This window comes from Oncorhynchus kisutch, linkage group LG21 (genome assembly GCF_002021735.2).
Source record: "Oncorhynchus kisutch isolate 150728-3 linkage group LG21, Okis_V2, whole genome shotgun sequence".
In the NCBI taxonomy this organism is placed as follows: domain Eukaryota; kingdom Metazoa; phylum Chordata; class Actinopteri; order Salmoniformes; family Salmonidae; genus Oncorhynchus; species Oncorhynchus kisutch.
The window spans coordinates 13,022,288-13,040,548 of NC_034194.2; the positions used below are offsets into that span (position 1 = coordinate 13,022,288).

At 44.0% G+C, this 18,261-nt stretch overlaps 2 long non-coding RNA genes across 4 annotated transcripts; one reads left to right on the top strand and one right to left on the bottom strand.

Annotated features, from left to right (window-relative positions):
* Positions 1–837: 837 nt before the first annotated feature.
* LOC116356160 (uncharacterized) lies at positions 838–4,406 on the bottom strand. The gene is made up of 2 exons (XR_004204625.1): positions 4,168–4,406; positions 838–2,448 (listed from the first exon to the last, which is right to left on the bottom strand). It is a non-coding gene; the product is annotated as an uncharacterized LOC116356160 (long non-coding RNA).
* Positions 4,407–4,566: 160 nt separating this feature from the next.
* LOC109866183 (uncharacterized) lies at positions 4,567–16,578 on the top strand. Of its 3 annotated transcripts, XR_004204623.1 has the most exons (13): positions 4,568–4,857; positions 8,988–9,116; positions 9,240–9,418; positions 9,636–9,892; positions 10,070–11,065; positions 11,152–11,237; positions 11,777–11,884; positions 12,414–13,920; positions 14,032–14,155; positions 14,485–15,135; positions 15,498–15,607; positions 15,726–15,914; positions 16,059–16,578. It is a non-coding gene; the product is annotated as an uncharacterized LOC109866183 (long non-coding RNA). The 3 variants fall into 3 exon arrangements; XR_004204622.1 differs by having other exon boundaries at positions 4,567–4,857; positions 14,032–15,135; XR_004204624.1 differs by having other exon boundaries at positions 4,569–4,857; positions 14,032–14,678.
* The last annotated feature ends 1,683 nt before the right edge of the window (positions 16,579–18,261 follow it).

The window sequence follows — 18,261 nt, forward strand, 5'->3', positions numbered from 1 at the left end:
ATAATTTAAAGGCAATGCTACCAAATACTAATTGAGTGTATGTAAACTTCTGACCCACTGGGAATGTGATTAAATAAATCAAATCTGAAATAAATCATTCTCTCTACTATTATTCTGACGTTTCACATTCTTAAAATAAAGTGGGAATCCTAACTGATTTAAAACAGGGACTTTTTACTTGGATTAAATGTCAGGAATTGTGAAACTAAGTTTAAATGTATTTGGCTAAGGTGTATGTAAACTTCAACTATATATACTGTATTTTATACCATCTATTGCACCTTGCCTATGCCGCTCGGGCCATCGCTCATCCATATATTTTCATGTACATATTCTCATTCACCCTTTTTAGATTTGTGTGTATTAGGTAGTAGTTGGGGAACTGTTAGATTACTTGTTAGATATTACTGCCCTGTCGGAACCATAAGTACAAGCATTTTGCTACACTCGCATTAACATCTGCTAACCATGTATGTGTGACAAACAAAATTTGATTTGACCATAATTATTCCAAATAATGAGTAAGACATGAGGAATCTAATAAAATGACCAAAAGCCACCCACCCAACAACCGTACAGTATCAGTTCTCTGTCCGACAAGTAGTATGGAGCTGCGGCTTGGAGTAGTGCTTCTTCATCCATTGTAATGTATTCCCTGTGAATCTGGTGATGTTTTTCCACCCCAGTATCAGAGGAATTTGCCACTGCTCCTCCTACTGCCACACCCTTTAATCAAATTTGATGGTTGCTTGTACTTTATTAAATGGATCACGTTTTCTTTGCAACTTTGGGTAGAAAACTTTTGCTCTTGATAAAATAGTCTGGTCATCCTCACAATTGACAGACATACTATTTATTGAATACACCATATATACAAAAGTATGTGGACACCCCTTCAAATTAGGGGATTTGGCTATATCAGCCACACCTGTTGCTGACAGGTGAATACAATCGAGCACACAGCAATGCAATCTCCATAGACAAACATTGGCTGTAGAATGGCCTTACTGAAGAGCTCAGTGACTGTCATCGTGGCACTGTCATAGGATGCTACCTTTCCAAGTCAGTTCGTCAAATTTCTACCCTGCTAGAGCTTCCCCGATCAAATGTAAGTGCTGTCATTGTGAAGTGGAAACATTTTGGAGCAATAACTGCTCAGCCGGGAAGTGGTTTGGCCACACAAGCTCTCAGAACCGGACCGCCAAGTGCTGAAGCGCGTAAAAATCGTCTGTCCTCTGCAACACTTACTACCGCATTCCAAACTGCCTCTGCAAGCAACGTCGGCACAATAACTGTTTGTCTTGAGCTTCATGAAAAGGGTTTCCATTGCCAAGCGTCTGCTGGAGTGGAGTAAAGCTCGCCGTCACTGAATCCTGAAGCAGTGGAAACACGTTCTCTGGAGTGATGACTCAACGCTTCACCATTTGGCAGTCTGACAGACTAATCTGGTTGTGGCAGATGCCAGTAAACCGCTACCTGCTCCAATACGTAGTGCCAATTGTTTGGTAGAGGAGGAATAATGGTCTAGTGCTGTTTTTCATGGTTTGAGCTAGGACCCTTAGTTCCAGAAGGGAAATCTTAACGCTACTGCATACACGTCATTCTAGATGATTCTGTGCTTCCAACTTTGTGGCAACAGTTTAGGGAAGGCCCTTTCATTTTACAGCATGACAATGCACCTGTGCGGAAAGGCGAGGCCCATACAGAAATGGTTTGTCGAGATCGGTGTGGAAGAACTTGACTGGCCTGCACAGAGCCCTGACCTAAATCCCATCATAACACCTTTGGGATGAATCGGAACGCCAACTGCGAGCCAGGCCTAATCGCCCAACAGCCGTGCCTGATCTCACTAATACTCTTGTGGCTGAATGGAAGCAAGTCCCCGCAGCAATGTTCCAACATCTAGTGGAAAGCCTTCCCAGAAGCGTGGAGGCTGTTATAGCAGCAAAGGGAGGACCAATTCCATATTAATGCCCATGATTTTAGAATGATCTTTTCGAGCAGGTGTCCACATACACTACATGACCATGACTATGTGAACCCTATACATTAAAATGTCCAATATGGGCACAATCAAGTAGCTTCATTTCTGAGATTAAATTAACAAAATAATGTTGCATGAATGCTAATGTTCTGTTTCTAACTATAGAAACTATTTCAGAACAATCTGTGATGGTAGGTGTTCCATGGTAGATTCAGTTAATCTATCTGGAGAGAGGAGTATGCAGTCAGTGGCCTTTTCTCATTTGGGGAAAAAGTCTGCCCTCCACCCTCTCTCTGTCCTCTCTCCTGTGAGTAGAAACCGAGTGGTCGAAGAGATGCCAATTCGTTAGTAGGTGAACGGACGAGTCCTCCCCTCGAGCCACCTTTCATCAGTATAGTCATGTGGGTCCTTGTGGAAGAGTTTTGAAGTCTGCCACACCCCCTTTCAATCTTCTTTTGTTTTGTCTAAGGAGAAAAGTATGTACACATTTAGAACGATAAGTAGCTAATTGTTTCAAATGTCTTGCACATCTAACTTAATTAATCACTTGACACTTTTTTGGGGATTCACTCCGTAAATGGCATTTACTGACGTGCGAGTGAAGGAGTCTCATTTCATACAAGCGCATTTTCGTCCATGTTTCCTCTTCTCGATTTACCTTTTTCAAAAGGAGCTGAGAGAGGACTGAGGAGAGGAGACAGGAGTTGAGCAAATCCAATTGAGAAAAGGCCAGTGATTCAACTGTCATCCTGTATGGAGATCTTTCATTCATTAATCCATTCATGCGTTTCAGTGATGCAGCCCCAGAGCCATTGTTTGTTACGTTGGTGAAGCTTGCAGAATTGCAGACTGCAATCAGTTGACCTCATTTCCAAGTGAAAGGCAGCCCCCTCTCACCATTTGGTCATATTCTCCTGACCCCTCCTGTCTCAGCCTCCAGTATTTATGCTGCAGTAGTTTATGTGTCGGGGGGCTAGGGTCAGTTTGTTATATCTGGAGTACTTCTCCTGTCCTATTCGGTGTCCTGTGTGAATCTAAGTGTGCGTTCTCTAATTCTCTCCTTCTCTCTCTCGGAGGACCTGAGCCCTAGGACCATGCCCCAGGATTACCTGACATGATGACTCCTTGCTGTCCCCAGTCCACCTGGCCGTGCTGCTGCTCCAGTTTCAACTGTTCTGCCTTCTTATTATTCGAACATGCTGATCATTTATGAACATTTGAACATCTTGGCCATGTTCTGTTATAATCTCCACCCGGCACAGCCAGAAGAGGACTGCACCCCACATATGCTCTCTCTAATTCTCTCTTTTTTTCTCTCTCTCGGAGGACCTGAGCCCTAGGACCATGCCCCAGGACTACCTGACATGATGACTCCTTGCTGTCCCCAGTCCATCTGACCGTGCTGCTGCTCCAGTTTCAACTGTTTTGCCTTATTATTATACGACCATGCTGGTCATTTATGAACATTTGAACATCTTGGCCATGTTCTGTTATAATCTCCACCCGGCACAGCCAGAAGAGGACTGGCCACCCCACATAGCCTGGTTCCTCTTTAGGTTTCTTCCTAGGTTTTGGCCTTTCTAGGGAGTTTTTCCTAACCACCGTGCTACGTTCTACACCTGCATTGCTTGCTGTTTGGGGTTTTAGGCTGGGTTTCTGTACAGCACTTTGAGATATCAGCTGATGTACGAAGGGCTATATAAATAAATTTGATTTGATATTCAGAGGCTCTCGTTGTGTATTTCCACCCTGCAGACACTCTTCAGACAGCCTGTGCCCTCTGCCTTCACCGAACTGAGTGACTTCTGTTACAGCAGCGAAGCCAAGTTCCAACTGCTGCCGAGGTGAGGGTCTCCATTTTCACCACTGCTCTCTCTTTCAGTTGGACATGACAAGGGCCTACTTTGGGTAGTACAGGTGTAAGCTGAGTTGATCTGCACCTATAGCGCTGCTCACTTCTGTCAGGGTTGCGTCAATTCGAATCTGGTATCAGGATAAATATGACAATGAGTCACCGATTGTATGCTATGTATTTTTTATTAGCTAAGCAATAAGTGGTAAATGCAATTTTTGTATATACGGGTTCTCTGTCCCACCTCGCAGGGCAATACAGAGAACTGACTTGTTCTTGACAAAGATATTATAAATATACCCAGTAGAGACTGGGCGTGGTTTAGACTCACCCAGCCGATCGTTGATTGTTGGCGCCTAGCTGGTCCCGGGCCCCGGGCGCTCCAGTTGAGAGATGTAACTGTTGCTGTGTAGAATATCTATGCGCTCATGCTCGACACCGTTATCTCGCACCTGGCTCCTGTTATCTGTTCTCGCAACACTACGTTCTGAATGTGCCCCCACAACTCATTGCACAGTTCCAGTCTTCATGTTATTCTGTATTTTTCCATCATGAGAAAGGCCCATGGCCCTGAAACGGTTAACAATGTTTCAAGTCAGCTATGTTGCATAACACATACATACATCCACACAAGCCAACAGCAGATAATATTCAATCACATATATGGTAATGGGCTATAGTGCATAACACAGAATCCTCATACTTCCTACTGTAACGGCGCTTTTTAAGGGCTTAAGTTACCTGTCTCTCAAGTTGCAACGCCTGGTGAATGATCTACCTGTGCAGTTCCATGAATCTAAGTCCTCTGCCCCTCTATTGACCGAGTGCCTGTGTGTTTTATAAAGTTGTTGGAATGGCTGTTTTTGTGGTGTAGGGAGCTGGGCTTGGATGAGCTGCTAAGGCACTGTGAGCATGTGGTGGAGAAGCTGCGCTACCCTGAGAATGACTTGTGCTATCAGACAATGGCCGGGACGGCCCTCTTCACCCACACAGCTTTCAATATGCTGCAGAACTACAGCAGGTACGGTACTGTACTGTATAGCAGGGCCCGGTTTCCCGATAGCGATGGAACTTAGGCTTACGAGTGTTTTTTTTTAACGATGCAGCTTTCCAACAAAACATGTTGAATGCGTTTCCTAAAACGCCACGCAGAGAGAACGTTTGCTAAGTGCGTCGAGGCATGTTGATACTGGTCGGATCGAAATAAATGGTCTCCCTTTCCAATCTCTCCTTAACGTTCAAATGATTCCACAATACTGACGGATCCTAGAGATATTATCACCTACAGTGCATTCGGAAAGTATTCAGAGCCCTTGACTTTTTCCACATTTTATTACGTTACAGCCTTGTTCTAAAATTGATTAAATTGTTTTTTCCCCTCATCAATCTACACACAATACCCCATAATGACAAAGCAAAAACTGGTTTTAGATTATTTTTTTTACAAAAAAAAAATATATATATAGAGAAATATATAGATATTACATTTACATAAGTATTCAGACCCTTTAATCAGTACTTTGTTGAAGCAGCTTTGTCAGCAATTACAGCCTCGAGTCTTCTTGGGTATGACACTACAAGCTTGGCACACCTGTATTTGTGTAGTTTCTCCCACGCTTCTCTGCAGATCCTCAAGCGCAGTCAGGTTGGGTGGGGAGCGTTGCTGCAAAGCTATTTTCAGGTCTCTTCAGAAATGTTGGGTTCAAGTCCGGGCTCTGGCTGGGCCACCCAAGGACATTCAGAGACTTGTCCTAAAGCCACTCCTGCGTTGTCTTGGCTGTGTGCTTAGTGTTGTTGTCCTGTTGGCAGGTGAACCTTTGCCCCAGTCTGAGGTCCTGACCGCTCTAGCAGGTTTTCATCAAGGTTCTCTTTGTACTTTGCTCTGTTTATCTTTCCCTCGATCCTGACTAGTCTCCCTGCTGCTGAATAACATACCCACAGCATGACATACCCACCATGCTTCACCGTAGGGATGGTGCCAGGTTTCCTCCAGATGTGACTCTTGGCATTCAGACTAAAGAGTTGGTTGGTTTCATCAGACCAGATAATCTTGTTTCTCATGGTTTTTAGGTGCCTTTTGGCAAACTCCAGCGGGCTGTCATGTGCCTTTTACTGATGAGTGGCTTCTGTCTGGCCACTCTACCATATAGGCCTGATTGGTGGAGTGCTGCAGAGATGGTTATCCTTCTGGAAGGTTCTCCCATCTCCACAGAGGAACTCTAGAACTCTGTCAGAGTGACTATCGGGTTCTTAGTCACCTCCCTGATCATGGTCCTTCACCGATTGCTCAGTTTGGCCGGGCGGCCAGCTCTAGGAAGAGTGTCTGTGGTTCCAAACTTCTTCCGTTTAAGAATGATGGAGGCCTATGTGTTTTTGGGGACCATCAATGCTGCAGAATTGTTTTGCTATCCTTCCCCATTGTAGAGTAATAGTGAAGACATCAAAACTATGAAATCACACATATAGAATCATGTAGTAACCAGCAAAGTGTCAAACAAATCAAAATATATTTTAGATTCTTCAAAGTAGCCCCCTTTTGCCCTAATGACCGCTTTGCACAATCTTGGCATTCTCTCAACCAGCTTCATGAGACATTATTTTCCAACTGTCTTTCCAGCACATTCTGAATACTTGTTGGCTGCTTTTCCTTCACTCTATGGTCCAACTCATCCCAAACCATCTCAATGGGGATGAGGCCAGGTCATCTGATGCAGTACTCCATCACTCTCCTTCTTGGTCAAATAGCTCTTACACAGCCTGGTGGTGTATTTTTGGGTCATTGTCCTGTTGAAAAACAAATTACAGTCCCACCAAATGCAAACCAGATGGGATGGCATATCGCTGCGGTAGCCATGCTGGTTAAATGTGCCTTGAATCCTAAATAAATCACCCACCGTGATGTCCATTGCTGGTGTTTCTTGACCCAAGCAAGTCTCTTTCTTATTATTGGTGTCCTTTTAGTAGTGGATTCTTTGCGTGAATCAGGCCTTCGAATTGCTGCAGTCTCCTCTGAACAGTTGTTGTTGAGATGTGTCTGTTACCCAATTTTTGTATTTTTAATTAACCTTTTATTTAATCAGTTAAGAACAAATTCTTATTTACAATGACAGCCTACCCCGGCCAAACTCGGGCGACGCTGGGCCAATTGTGCGCTGCCCTATGGGACTCCTAATCACGGCTGTATGTGATACAGCCTGGAATCGAACCAGGGACTGTAGTGACGCCTCTTGCACTGAGATGCAGTGGCTTGGACCACTGCGCCACTCGGGAGCCCAAATAGGGCTATCTTCTGTATACCACCCCTACCTGGTCACAAAGCAACTGATTGGCTCGAATGCATTAAGAAGGAAAGAAATTCCTTAAATGAACTTTTATCAAATCGCACCTGTTCATTGAAATGCATTCCAAATGACTACCTCATGAAGCTGATTGAGAGAATGCCAAGATTGTGCAAAGCTGTCAAGGCAAAGGGTGGGCAACTTTGATGAATCTCAAATAAACCAATCAAAATATATTTTCTAACACTTTTTTGGATACTACATGATTCCATATGTGTTATTTCTTAAAGTAGAAAATAGCAAAAATACAGAAACTCTTGAATGAGTAGGTGTGTCAACTTTTGACTGGTACTGTAGGTCTGAGGCCTATACCGTTTATCTTTTAATACAGTCAACTCTTGTTTAATTTGCAGAGTCTTTATATCCTTTGCCATGTTAGGCAAAAGAATGGGCAAGTTTATTTGTAGTCAGTCAAATTTGGTTCAGTGGTCACAAAGACGGATGAACATTTTGATTTTGCGTTTAGCGGATATCTTCTGTGTATAAAGTGACGTGGAAGGCCAAAGAAAACATCAAGCGACGTGCTTAGCTGTTCCACGACTGGTCTGAAGCAGTCGTTAAATAACAAGCGTTTTCAAGAGCAACTTTGGTAACGATGGTTTTGAGAAAATGTGAACTTGACATGCAACAATTTTAAAGATTTTACTTAGTTACAGTTCGTATAAGGAAATTCATTTTAATTAATGAATTAGGCCCTAATCTATGGATTTCACATGACTGGGAATACAGATATGCATCTGTTGGTCACAGATATCGTCAAAGAAAAAAATGGGCCACAGGATCTCGTCACGGTATCTCTGTGCACTCAAATTGCCATCGATAAAATGCAATTGTGTTCGTTGTCCGTAGCTTAAGCCTGTCCATGCCATAACCCCACCGCCACCATGGGGCACACTGTTCACAGCTTTGACAGCCTTTCTCCCATACAACGCCATACACGTAAGTCCGGTTGGACGTACTGCCAAATTCTCTAAAACGACGACGTAGTTGGCTTATGTTCTCAGGCATCAGCTCTGGTGGACATTCCTGCAGTCAACAAGCAAATTGCACGCTCCCTCAAAAGTTGAGACATCTGCGGCCTTTTATTGCCCCCAGCACAAGTTTCACCTGTGTAATGATCATGCTGTTTAATCAGCTTCTTGCTATGCCACACCTGTCTGGTGGATGGATTTTCTTGGGAAAGGAGAAATGCTCACTAACAGGGATGTAAAGAAATGTACATGGGACCAACACTTTACATGTTCTGTAGATTTTTTGTTGTTGTTCAGTGTAGCTTTTGGAAAACCAGGCCCAGGTAGAGTGCTTAACCAGTACATTTTGACCAATCATTTTTAGAGGGAGGAGTATGGTGTGAGTTTAAATGTATTGTTGAGGAGACGAATTACGCATTTTTCACACATTTCTAACTTTCTATGCAATGCTGTCAATGGATACATAATGCTGTTCTATTTCAACGTTCAGCATAGTAGTCTTCTACAATAAGTATTTTCCACAGGTTTAAGGTCTCTTGTCTTTGTTGAAAGGATAACTGAGGCTGCTGAAAGAATAGAGTTGCTGTGGCAACAGGCCTTTTCTAAGGCCCACCTCCAGATGCAGGTCTACCAGCTGTGTGATGAGGCACAGCAGGTGGGTTGTAATACATAACAATTACTCCAGGGTTGTGTTCATTAGGGCGCGCAACAGAAAATATTTGTGCAAAATATCCAGGTAGCCCCTCACTGTTTTATGTGCGTTTTTCTTCCATTTGGTGCCCAATGAAAATGACCCATCATGCATTTTTGTTTATTTTTGGTTCATTTACCTCCACTTGCAGATAGCTTTTAATCTGTTCAGTTAACAAAAAGAGAAGCTCCAGACGTACAGAATCGAGATCGCTAAAGATGCGAGGAATGCTGAGACGTTAACATCTGAATTTGAGGCATCCATCTATACACCTGCCATGGTAAATATAGGCTACTCTGATATTTTCCTCCTAAGATGGGTGCATTGAAGTATTAAAGTTGCTGTATGGATCCTGAACAACAGCGGTGTTTACATGTCTTCTCTCCCTGCTGCCCGGCTCTAGGCCGCTGTGCTGAGGATGTGATCCACACGTTAGCTGACACTCTGCTTCCTGGTGATGCCCAGACCAGGGAAGAGTGGGTGCAGGATCCGGACAGACTGAAGGAGAACATCCACTCTGCTGTAGAGCGCCCTCATCAGACCCTCGGAGCAGTCGCCGACTTCGAACACTACTACAACAATGTAGGTATTCTGTTGGACTGACCTTTTTACGATTTCTGAGTGTATATGCTAACTTAGAAATTAGAAATTAGAAATTGACAACAATTATTGAAGATTATTAGGAAGATTATTGAAATTACATTTACGTTTTATATTTATCTCCTCGTGACATGCATGTGGCTTGTAATGTGGTCTATTTAATCTAATGTCATGTACTCAATTTCTTTCATCTCAACAGGCCAATAGCTGGTACAGCATCGTCCTGTGTGAGAACTTTCTCCAAGACCTTCTGTGGGGTGTGAACTGTGACAGCCTCCCCAAATGGTACCACCCGCTGAAGATGCATGGCCCTGACCCTGTGTGGAGGCAGGCGGTCTATGACTTCCTGAGAAGGAACCCCTCCCCAGACATGGAGGAGCTGGTCCAGCTGGCTCACCTGGCCAATGTCAGCCCTGACGCCCAGCTCTAGCAGAAGGGCAAACAGCTGTCACAAAGGTGAGAAACTCCAGCTTGTGTGTTGGAAAACTTCTGTTGCATAATCATGTTTAAATGCTTTAGGAGGGTATTAACTAGTTAAAACTTCTATTTGATATTTGATTTGGCAACTTGTATGGCAGTATTTCTATTGAATACTTGTTCACTGCCAAGTTGGCCCTGCCACCTTCTCTCCAGGTGCATGACCCTGCGAAAACTCCTGACTTCTCCAGGGGCAGTACCTATCAACAACTTCCAGTTGGCACTGCAGTGGCAGTATGAGTTTCTGAGAGCCCGCCACAGGAAAGGGCCTGAGCCACACACTAACCTGGGTGTGGGCGGAGGCCCCGAGGCCTTTAACAGTCCAGACGGGGCATTATGTAGTCTCCATAAAACCTCTGGTTCCAGATCAGACTGATAACCTGCACAGCCATGGCTCCCTCTCTAACCTCAAACACCAAGTCCTTCTAGGTACGTCCCCCTCCAGTGCTATCTCTGGGGCTGTGTCAGCTGTGGGGAATACTCGCTCTCTCAGCTCCTCTGACTCTGGCTTTGATGGAGCAGGAAGCAGCCATGTGGAGACTGGGGCAAGGAGGGAGGGCTGGGAAGGGCTGTCCACGGTACCAACCACCAGGCAGCCCCAGATCCACGAGGAGAACATCTCCAGTGTGTCTGACTCGGGAGGACTGTAGGGAGGAGTTTGACTTTGTTTCTGTGGGCAACACCTCCAGGGCCAGCATTCAGATTATCCCTAAAATAACGGTGGACTCGCTAGATTTTGAGATCAAACTGAAGCAGTCGGCTACCCTGCCCCAGAACCCCTGGCTCAGTCTGCCTGTGGATGACCTGGAGAACTCTTACACGGTCACCATCACCCAGAACCCTTCACCACATCAACAAGACATCAGGAGCCCAAACCCCTCAGAGTGCTCGCACCACACCGACCAATTATCCAATCGGTCTCGAGACCAGCCCACACAGACGGAGGTACACACCAGTCCTCAGAGCAGAGGGGGACAGTATCCTACAGGCACAGGACAGCTTTGAAGAGTCAGAACTGAGCCCCACTTGTAATTCCCTCTCCAGCACCATCACAGATGCAGGAGACGTGCCCAACTACACTGAAGAGAGCATTCCCACTCTTCCCTGGGATACGTATGACTTCCATAACCCCAAACGGGACACCTGTGAAAGGTAATGACACATTTATGCTCTTGTCTCATGACATGGTCCACATAGCCGCTAATTGTGCCTAGCACTTATATTGTTTGTGTTTGTAGGATTACAAGCTCCATGTGTAATGGATCTCATCCTCCTCTTCTGAGGAGGAGTAGCGAGAAGGATCGGAGGACCAATGCACAGCGTGGTAAGTGTCCATAATGTTTAATCAAACACAACAGAACACTGGAACAAAACAATAAAAGTGAATAACCGAAACAGTCCCGTGTGGCACAGACACTAAAATGGAAAATTAACACCCACAACTCAAAAGTGAAACCAGGCTACCTAAGTATGATTCTCAATCAGGGACAACGATTGACAGCTGACTCTGATTGAGAACCATACTAGGCCGAACACAGAAATCCCAAATTATAGAAAAACGAACATAGACAACTCACGCCCTGACCATACTAAAACAAAGACATAACAAAGGAACTAAGGTCAGAACGTGACAACATGACTGAAGTCTCGTTAAATGACTGGGACCTAAAGGAACAGTGGGGTCTCAGGGAGGTGGCGGAAATACTGGAGGCAGGTTGACTCAAATGTTCAATGGATTGTTTTCATGCCAAAGCAGTAAATAGTTCGGAGCATTAGATTTGCACATTACCAAGATGGGTAATAGTGACCTAAATCACATTGGCTTAGGCCAATACCTTGCATTTGTAAACACTTTTTGTACAGGTGGAAGAGAATGTGATGGCACAGGAGCAGATGTGGAATGTTCTTCTGAATACTCGGAGCTCAAGCAAAGTGTGGGCGTCATGGGGCAGTGAGGAGCAGAAAAGTTTGGTAGGTCGTGATGATATACGATGCCTTCAGAAAGTATTCACACCCCTTGACTTTTTCCCCCAGAAATTGTGTTACAGCCTGAATTTAAAATGGATTACATGTTTGTCATTGGCCTACACACAATACCCCGTAATGTCAAAGTGGAATTATGTTTTTTGAAATGTTTACAAATAATTAAAAATGAAATGCCATGAGTTAAGTATTCAACCCCTTTGTTATGGCAAGCCTGAATAAGTTCAGGAAAAAAAACATTTGCTTAACAAGTCACATAAGTTGCATGAACTTACTCTGTGCAATCTCTGTACCCCACACATACAACTACATGTAAGGTCCATAAATTAGATTGTGGGTTTTTCCTCCAATTACAAAATGCACTGGTCAACAAACAACCATTTGTACTATTTTAACTTAATGCAAGACAATTGTTTATCTTGTTTAGTGGCCTTTAAATCGTAATAGATACCCCATCAGCTGGTTATCTCCACTGTTATTGTTAAATCAATAACAATGTTATTGTTCTGGTTTCCAGATGTCCTCCAGTGATTTAAAAGTGGCGGGTGTCCTGGGTCTTGATGACAGTCTTGACTCTGCCGACACTGACAACCATTGTGAATGCCGGTCATCAGAGGCAGCCAGTGAAACTGAGGCATCAGAATGCAGCATGAGCCACAATGGATGGCCAATGGAGAACGGGCCGACGGGGTTGAGGCCCCCTCAAACCAACAGGGGACAGTTCCTGAAGGAGCTTAAAGGACTGCACGTTCTCGATGAGCTCATCATGGAGGAGAACCTCAAGATCCACAAGTTCAGACAAGCTGAGAATGAGAGCCTTGATGAAAAGCCCCCTCAATCGGCGGGCTCCCGAAGTACGTGCAAGGAGAGGCAGGCGTTTCTATTCGAACTAGAAAGAGAGAAAAGGGAAGTAGAGAGGATGGAAAAGAACCCAGCTAAAGAGATGACTAAAAGATGTCAACTCACAAAGAGGATAAGCAGAACCAAGAAAGTAGTGAAATGCTCTATAATGGACAGGACTTCTAAACTGAATAACTTGGAGGTTGGTGCTCTCTGCGATGATCTTATATCAGACCATAGAACCTTTTCTACCATAATGCCTGTATCACAAGACTTTGTTCAAAGTGTAAATGGTCAGTCTCCACATGCGGACTCTAGTATATCTGGCTGTGGTGATGCCGTGGTAGAAGTAGATGCTCCCAGCCACAGTGAGTTTATGGAGCCCAGAGCATCACAACCAGTCTTAACTCCACCACAAAGCTATTCTGATCCCAGTTAATTTATTGAAGAGGTTGGAATCAGATGATGAGGAAGGCTTAGATTTCAGATTGGTGTACAACTTGCAATTTCCCCAAGAGGCCACCTTGACACCTGAAATGTGCCCAGAACATGGAGTATTTGACCCGAGTTGGAATTATAACAACCCCCCAGTGCCTGAACCAAGAAAGGCATCACTTCCTGTGAATGACAAAGGGCTAGACTCAACATCTCAATGGAAACCATATTATTATATATTTAGTATTTAACCCTCTGCCCTGATAGTGATTCAGACCCTGACCCTAGACTCGCACCAGAAGTCATGCCAGAGTTCAGCACTCATCCGAAGCCTAAAGGGCGAAGCCTCAAACCTGTGAAGGACCACAGCAATATCCACAACAACAAACCCCTCACAGCTCAACAGGCATCATTACGCAATAACCCTTTGGAGTCCTGTGATCAGTCCTCTCTAGACAATTCCTCTGTTGAATCAACATTAACACCTGTTGACTCTGCAGGTGTTCAGATAAAAATCCAGACAGAAATCCAACCTCTCCCAGAAATCTGAGGATATTTCAATGGCACATTCTGGGTTTAATTCTGAAGATGTATGTTTGCTGAAGTGATATCTGGATCATGTGAACCAAGCGGAGCTGATGAGTGGAGAGAAGTAGAGCCCTGATGGGTTTCAGAGGTGTAGGACTGCAAGGAGGGCCATCTCTAGGTCACCTGTCAATCAACCCAATGTCCAAATAACCACCAGAGACGTAAGGATTAGTAGTTGTTTGGAAAGACATTCACGTTATTCACCTTTTGAATATTATACGTTCTTTCAGTTAAATGGGAATGATTATATCTCTCTGAACTTGTATTTGCAGATGACCAATTTCAATACTCCAATAGTGCTGGACACAGGATCTGGTTTGAGAAAAAGAAGGGTTTGCTGATCAGGACCTCCCAAATACTATATTTCCAAATATCATTGTGCTGCCTAAATATGAGGTAATTGTATGAGCAAAGTATTTGGTGTTTGTCCTTGGTCATGTGGCTATTCATCTGCTAGGCCACCACCATACGTTTCCCAACATGGAGACTGGCTTTCTGAAATAATGAATGGCAACTTTGAACGGGAGACTTTCATTGGACATGAGGCTCAACACATGAGAGGAGTCCTGGTACTGAAGTATCCCATGAAAAAACGGAATTATAAGCAACTGGGAGGAAATGGAGAAGGGTTGTCTACTGTTGACATAATTCTATCCCATTGATGTTCTGATGAAGCTGTAGTACCTGGCGGTTATAGGATTTAAACCTCACTGGTCTCGCTTCAGATTTGGCACCACACGTTCCAGCAAGCTGCAGGTCGATCCAGACGACCACCCTGTCCTATTGACCGAGGCAGCCATGAACCCGCTGGAGAACCGCCAGCGCATGATGGAACTTATGTTTGACTGCTTTAACGTTCCCCTCGCCTATGTGGCCATGCAGGCAGTACTGGCGCTCTACGCAGCAGGGAGGTCCACAGGTAAACTAACTTTTATCTACTCCTGTGTGAATCTAAGTGTGCGTTCTCTAATTCTCTCCTTCTCTCTTTCTTTCTCTCTCTCGGAGGACCTGAGCCCTAGGACCATGCCCCAGGACTACCTGACATGATGACTCCTTGCTGTCCCCAGTCCACCTGGCCATGCTGCTGTTCCAGTTTCAACTGACCTGAGCCCTAGGACCATGCCCCAGGACTACCTGACATGATGACTCCTTGCTGTCCCCAGTCTACCTGGCCATGCTGCTGCTCCAGTTTCAACTTCCACCTGACTGTGCTGCTGCTCTAGTTTCAACTGTTCTGCCTTATTATTATTCGACCATGCTGGTCATTTATGAACATTGAACATCTTGACCATGTTCTGTTATAATCTCCACCCGGCACAGCCAGAAGAGGACTGGCCACCCCACATAGCCTGGTTCCTCTCTAGGTTTCTTCCTAGGTATTGGCCTTTCTAGGGAGTTTTTCCTAGCCACCGTGCTTCTCCACCTGCATTGCTTGCTGTTTGGGGTTTTAGGCTGGGTTTCTGTACAGCACTTTAGATATCAGCTGATGTACGAAGGGCTATATAAATAAATTTGATTTGATTTGATTTGAAGTAAATATACAGTAGATTCAGTTAATATAGGAATCCATCTAATCCAGTGATTATATTCCTGAGTAAAGGATTGCATGCTTTCACTCTTGTTCAAAGTAAAGATTCAAATCTAGGAGATTGCTAAAAATCTAGGAGAGAAATTATGTATTTTTAGCTTTTAATAATGGATAAGATTGCTAATCATTGTAGCCTTTGTCTTCTAATAGGTGTAGTGTTTGACTCTGGGGATGGAGTGAGTCATAGGGTGCCAGTGTTTGAGGGATACTGTCTACCTCACGCAGTGGCTGGCCTTGATGTTACAATGCACCTTAAAATGGTATTTGATGTTAACAGTTTATGTATTTTTTTTTACAGGGACTCTGTTAAATATGCTCATTTGGTCCAAAAAACTATTAGTTATTTTCACCTTTGCTTTCTGCTATCCTGTGTCCCAGCTTCTGCAGGAGCAGGGGGTGTGCATGCACACTTTTACCGAGATGGAGATTGTGAGAGAGATAAAGGAGAAATGCTGCCAGGTGGCCCGGGACTATGAATCGGAGTTAACCTGTGGGCTGTCGGCTAGCAGTGATGTATTACATCATGCCTGATGGACAGGTCGTCCACCTCAGCACAGAGCGGTTCAGGTAAGACTGCATGAGCCACAGGATGTAAAAGTTGCAATGTTGTAACTGTAGTAGCTAGCATAATGCATTGATGCACATCTTACTGGCCTTCTCATTCATTTCATGTCATTAAATGCTCTTTTTTTTTTTTTTTACTTTGCACAGCATGCAGGACTCATCTGAAGCCTCAAACCTGTGAAGGACCACAGCAATATCCACAACAACAAACCCCGCACAGCTCAACAGGCATCATTACGCAATAACCCTTTGGAGTCCCGTGAACAAATTCTTATTTTCAATGACGGCCTAGGAACAGTGGGTTAACTGCCTGTTCAGGGGCAGAACGACAGATTTGTACCTTGTCAGCTCGGGGATTCAAACTTGCAACCTTTCGGTTACTAGTCCAACGCTCTAACCACTAGGCTACCCTGCCGCCATGTGATCTTAATCTCAGGTCTTAAGTGGAAGTCCGTAATCAACCCCTGTGAAATGGAAAGGCCTTATCCAAGGGCTAAAATATGGAGACCGATGAATACTCAGCTCATTGACGTTAGTTCTTGTTCAGAGGTTGAGTTGAAGTTTCAGCGTCTCCTTTTTGAACTGTACATTCCATGCTTGAGATTTGCTACCTTCATCTAGACCATGTAATATCTGTTTTTATAATAAATATTTTTATCAAAATGTATTTGTTTCCATTGTCAGGATATGCGTGAAGGGCTGTAAGGAAGTCAGGCGCAGGAGAGCAGATAGTTGGTAGCAAAACGGAGCCTTTTATTTGGCGAACCAAAAGCACACGGCACAAACTAACACGAAATACAAATAAGGGTTTAACATCACCCAGCTTAACCAGCCTAATGTGTGCATACATGAACAGATAAACAATACCACACAAAGACATGGGAAAACAGAGGGTTAAATACACAACACATAATGAGGGAAATGAGAACTAGGTGTGTGGAAAAACGAGACAAAACAAAATGGAAAATGAAAAATGGATCGGCGATGGCAAGAAGACCGAAGACTTCGAACACCGCCCGAACAAGGAGAGGCATCGACTTCGGCAGAAGTCGTGACAGTCCTGCATGACAATGTTTTGCAAAGTAAAAAAATTAAAAATATGAGCATTTAATGACATGAAATGAATGAGAAGGCCAGTAAAGATGTGCATCAATGCATTATGCTAGCTACTACAGTTACAACATTGCAACTTTTACATCCTGTGGCTCATGCAGTCTTACATTGATTACCATGGCAACCATGAAGATGTGGTGCAGAGGTGGGGAATTTGCATGATCTCTAGTATAGCTTGCAGGCTAAAAACATGTCTCATACTCGACCAGAAAGTGTCATTAAAAAACATAATTAGAGAAATTGCTCAAGAATGGGGCATAGTGGGGCATGGTGTCGGCAACCTTAGTGGCTTTCCTGATGGGTCCCTGGCTTACAATACTGTCAAAAATTATAAACATATCAAATCAAAGTTTATTTGTCATGTGTGCCGAATACAACCTTACAGTGAAATGCTTACTTACAAGCCCTAACCAGCAGTGCAATTATTAAGTAAAAATAGGTATCAGGTAAACAATAGATGAGTAAAGAAATTTAACATTTTTAATAAGGAGTTCTTCTTTGCCATGATAATTAATCCACCTGACAGGTGTGGCATATCAAGAAGTTGATTAAACAGCAGGATCATTACACAGGTGCACCTTGTGCTGGGGACAATAAAAGGCTACTCTAAAATGTGAAGTTTTGTCACAACTCAATGCCACAGATATCTCAAGTTTTGAGGGAGCGTGCAATTGGCATGCTGACAGCGGGACTGTCCACCAGAGCTGTTAATCTGCCTCCAATGTCATTTTAGAGAATTTGGCAGTACATTCAACCAGCATCACAACTGCAGACCACGTGTAATTACGCCAGCCCAGGACGTCCACATCTGGATTCTTCACCTGCAGGATTGTCTGAGACCAGCCACCCTGACAGCTGATGAAACTGAGGAGTATTTATGTCTGTAGTAAAGCCCTTTTGTGGGGAAAAACTCATTCTGATTGGCTGGGCCTGGCTCCCAAGCGGGTGGGCCTATGCCCACCCATGGCTGTGCCCTTGCCCAGTCGTGAAATACATAGATTAGGGCATCATTTATTTATTTCAATTGATTGAGTTCCTTATATGAACTGTTACTCAGTAAAATCATTTAAATTGTTGCATGTTGCAGTTATATATATTTTTTTCAGTATAATTAATAACGTGGCTAGCTAGTTAGCCTTGTGTGATAAAGGCAAGCAGTGTCGGTGACAGTGTTTAGCTACTTTGTTAAATCAATGTTTTTCCTTTTCGGTAAAAATGTTGTGTTGGACCCACAAGT